Below are 5,137 nucleotides of genomic sequence, written 5' to 3'. Positions count from 1 at the left end.
TTATCTTTTTTCAAACTTTTAAAAAATTTATTTTTAGTTTTCAACATTTACTTCCACAAGATTTTGAGTTCCAAATTTTCAGCCCATCTTGCCCCTCCTCCCATCCCAAGATGGCATGCATTCTGAATATCCCTTCTGCTAGTCTGCCCTCCCTTCTATCTCTCCCCCCCTTCTCTTATCCTCTTCCCCTTCTATTTTCCTGTAAGACAGGATAGATTTCTATACCCCATTTCCTGTATTTCTTATTTCCCAGTTGCATGTGAAAACATTTTTTTAAATATGTGTTTTTAAAACTTTGGGTTCCAAATTTTCTCCCTTCCTCCCTCCCCACCCACCCTCATTGAAAAGGCAAACAACTCAATATAGGTTATATATGTGCAGTTATGCAAAACACTTCCATAGTAGACATGCTGTGAAAAACTAACTCTATTTCCCTTAATCCTATCCTGCCCCCCCATTTATTCTATTCTTTCTTTTGACCCTGTCCCTCCTCAGAAGTATTTGCTTCTGATTACCCCCTTTCCCAATCTGCCCTCCTCTCTATCATCCCCCTACTCTCTTGCCCCCTTCCCCCCCTATTTTCCTGTAGGGAAAGATAGATTTCCATACCCAATTGAGTGTGTATGTTATTCCCTCCTTAAGTCAAATCCTATGAGAATAAGATTCACTCATTCCCTCTCACCTTCCCCCGTTTCCCCTTCACCATAAGAGCCTTTTCTTTTTTGTTTTTTTATGAGATAATTTACCCCATTCTACCTCTCCCTTTTTCCTTTTTCCAGTAAAATCCTCTCTCATCCCTTAATTTTATTCTCCAGATATGACCCCTTCATCTTCAACTCACCCTGTGCCCTCTATCTATCTATCTATCTATCTATCTATCTATCTATCTATCTATCTATCCATCTATCTATCTATCTATATCTATGTCTATATCTATATACATATATATAATTTTTTCCTCCAATTACCCTAATATTGACAAAGATCCCATGAGTTATAAATACCATCTTTCCATGAAGGAATATAAACAGTTCAACCTTAATAAGTCTATTATGATTTCTCTTTCCTGTTTACCTCTTCATGTTCCACTTGAGTCTTGTATTTGAAAGTCAAATTTTCTATTCAGCTCTGGTCTTTTCATCAAGAATGCTTGAAAGTCCCCTATTTCACTGAATAACCATTTTTTACCCTGAAGGATTATACTCAGTTTTGCTGGGTAGGTGATTCTTGGTTGTAATCCTATCTCCTTTGCCCTCCGGAATATTATGTTCCATGCCCTGTGGTCCCTTAATGTAGAAGCAGCTAAATCTTGTGTTAAGCTGATTGTGTTTCCATAATACTTAAATTGTTTCTTCCTGGCTGCTTGTAATATTTTCTCCTTGACCTGGGAACTCTGGAATTTGGCTGCAATATTCCTAGGAGTTTTCCTTTGGAGATATCTTTCAGGAGGAGATTGGTGGATTCTTTCCATTTCTATTTTGCCTTCTGGTTCTAAAATATCAGGGCAGTTTTCCTTGATAATTGCTTGAAAGATGATGTCTAGGCTCTTTTTTTGATCATGGCTTTCAGATAGTCCAATAATTTTTAAATTCTCTCTCCTGGATCTATTTTCCAGGTCAGTTGTTTTTCCAATGAGATATTTCATATTGTTTTCTAATTTTTTATTTTTTTGGATTTGTTTTACAGTGTCTTGGTTTCTCAAAAAGTCACTAGCTTCCAATTGCTCTATTCTAATTTTTAAGGAAGTATTTTCTTCAGTAAGCTTTTGGACTTCCTTTTCCATTTGGCCAATTTTGCTTTTCAGGGCATTCTTCTCCTCATTGGCTTTTTGGACCTCTTTTGCCATTTGGGTTAGGCTATTTTTTAAGGTGTTATTTTCTTCAGTATTTTTTGGGTCTCTTTTAGCAAGCTGTTGACTTGTTTTTCATGATTTTCCTGCATCACTCTCATTTCTCTTCCCAGTTTTTCCTCTACTTCTCTTACTTGCTTCTCAAAATCTTTTTTGAGCTCTTCCAAGGCCTGGGACTGATTCATATTTTTCTTGGAGGCTTTGGATGTAGGAGCTTTGACTTTGTTGTCTTCTTCTGGTTATATGTTTTGATTTTCTTTGTTACCAAAAAAAGATTCTATGGTCTGACACTTCTTGCAAGGTTTGCTCATGATCCCAGCCAATTACTTGAGTTATAAACTCTTTATTAAGGTAGAGGTCTGCTTCCTATGTGGAGAATGTACTGTCCCAAACTTTGAGGGTTTGTACAGTTATTTTCAGAGATACTTCTAGGGACCTGTAAATTTTCAGTTCTTCTAAGGTGCTATGATAAGGGGTGAGGTGTTTACTCCTTTCCTGGCCTACACTCTGGCCTATGAGTAGCCACAAGCACTCTCTTCTGTCTTAGAACTGTAAGGAAGATTTCCTCTCCACCACCATTACAAGCCCCACCACGCCAGTGCTCCTCCTCACCCCAGGACTGCCCTTCAGAACTGTGACCCAGATCCAAGCACAGGCAAAGCAAGAGATTCCTGCCTCAGCACTGGCAAAGAGATCCCTGCAATCCCTCTCTGATCAGCCACTCAATTCCCCCTCAGTCTGTGGGCCAGAATCTCAGGAGGCAGCCGCTGCCCCAGAGGCCACACTTGGGACTTGCGGCTGAGTCCTAGCTCCTCTCTCACTGAAGTCACAGACTTTTCCCACTGACCTTCTAAGTTGTCTTTGGCATTCATGGGTTGAAAGGTCTGGAAACTGCCACAGTTGCCCGTGATTCAGTCCTCTGAGGCCTGCTCCAGGTTCACTGCTGCCTGCATGCCCACACTGAACTGGGCTCCTCTCCCAGCCCAGCTCAATATACCTTTCTGATCAACCATCCAGGTTGTCTTGGGCTGGAAATTTGTTTCACTCTGTCTTTTTGTGTGTTCTGCTGCTTTAGAATTTGTTTAGAGACATTTTTTATAGGTATTTGGAGGGGTTTGGGGGAGAGCTTAAGCAAGTCACTACTTTCACTCTGCCATCTTGGCTCTGCCCCTCCATTTTTCCTTAGTTATCAAAGAGGATTGGTGATATCATGATGATAGGGTCTGGGTAAAGTGTATTTGGCTGTGGCTGATCAGTTCAATATGAGTTCAGAAGGCTCTGCCACATGTTGGGTACAAGTAGTCCATTAGAACATTTTAGATGGAGATGTCTGGATTTGTGCAGCTCATGTTTCCTTTGTGCTACTGTGATTCTGTTTTGCTCATGGAATACAGAGCCTTCTTTGATGTGAGCATGCCAGCTAGGTCATCCTGTACTAGCATTTCCCATGTCTCACAATTGATATTAAAGTTCTTCAGAAAGACCTTTAGAGTGTTCTTGGACCACTTATTCTAACAACCATGTGAGCATTTACTTTGTGGGAATTCTCCACAAAATCATCTTTTAGGTAAGTGTGTATTTGGCATTCAGGTTATGTGACCAATCCATTGGAGTTGGGATCTCTATAGTAGAGTTTGAATGCTTATCAGTTCAGTTCTAAAGAGGACTTCGGTGTCTACTACTTTATCTTGCCAAGTGATCTTCAGAGTCTTTTTTAAGACAATTCAAGTGGAAATGGTTGTTAGAACAATAAAAATTTGAAGACTATTAATTGCTCATGTGTAGGCGTCAATATAATAAAAGTGACAACTTAATTTAATTTGCCTTTTTAATGTGACCATTTAATATGCATGTCATGTATCTATTATGTAATATGGTATAAGATGCTGGTTTAGTCATAATTTCTGCCAAACAATTTACAGTTTTTCCAGCAATTCTTATTAAATAGGCAATTCTTATTTAGGTAAGTTATATTTTCAGGTTTATTTCAGGTTTAGGATATTAGGTTCAATTATTTGATTTTTCTTTTTCTATTTGGTTCCACTGATTTACTTTTTTATTTTTCAACCAGTACCAAATGGTTTTGATGATTGCTGCTTCATAATATAGTTTGAGAGCTATAAGTACAATTCTCTCCCATGCCTACATTTGAAATTATTTCTTTGATATTCTGGATGCTTGCTTCTCCAAAACAATTTTGTTCTTATTTTGTCTAGCTCTATAAAATATCACTCTAATACTTTGATTGGTATAGCACTAAATCTGTAAATTAAATTGGTAGTATTATCATTTTTATTATATTGGGTACATCTCAGGGTCTTTTCCCTCCTTTTTAAATCTCTTTGGGATACAGACCTAGTAATAGTATTGCTGGATCAAAGGGTTATGCATGGTTTTGTAGCCCTTTGGGCATAGTTCCAAATTGCTCTCCAGAGTGGTTGGATCAATTAATTCAGAACTCCACCAATGGTGCATTAATGTTCCAATTTTACCACATCCTCTCCAACATTTATCCTTTTTCTTTTCTGTCATAATGGCCAATCTGATGGGTGTGAGGTGGAACCTCAGTTGTTTTAATATGGATTTATCTAATCAATAGTGATTTGGAGCATTTCTTCATATGACGATAGATTTCTTTGTCTGAAAATCTGCGTGTCCACTAACTGAATGTTAGCTATTTAAATTGTTCTTTATTTCTTTAAAGACTAGTTTGTAATTGTGTCTATATAGGTATTGAGCGTGCTTTGGAAGACAGAGGCTCAAATATTTTATACACTTTGTACTCATTCTGAATAGGATGTCCCTTTCTATTATTGTCTCGTCAGTTTTCTTATTACTATACAAAGTTGTTACTGATTTTTGTGAGTTTATTTTGTAGCCTTAAACTTTACTGAAGCCATTGTTTTGTTTGGTTTCTTTGATGATTCTATATGGTTTTCTAAGTGTACCATCATGTTGTCAGCAAATAGGGATGATTTTGCCCATATTTTGCCTATTCTTTGTCTACATTTATTTTTAAATACTATTTTATTTTCCCCCAATAATATGTAAAAACAATTTTTAGCATTTGTTGCTTTTTTAAAAAAGTTTTCAGTTGTAAATTCTATCCCTCCTTCTCTTCCCTGCCCCTTCACTGAGATGGCAAGCAATCTGATATAGGTTATACATGTGCAATCATGTAAAACATTTTCTTATTAGTCACTTTGTGGAAGGAAGGAAGGAAGGAAGGAAGGAAGGAAGGAAGAAAGAAAGAAAGAAAGAAAGAAAGAAAGAAAGAAAGAAAGAAAG

The sequence above is a fragment of the Vombatus ursinus genome, unplaced genomic scaffold (assembly GCF_900497805.2).
Source record: "Vombatus ursinus unplaced genomic scaffold, bare-nosed wombat genome assembly UNPS02014775.1, whole genome shotgun sequence".
NCBI classification, from domain to species: domain Eukaryota; kingdom Metazoa; phylum Chordata; class Mammalia; order Diprotodontia; family Vombatidae; genus Vombatus; species Vombatus ursinus.
The sequence above is the reverse complement of the archived record's forward strand: the minus strand, read 5'-3'. Positions refer to the sequence as shown.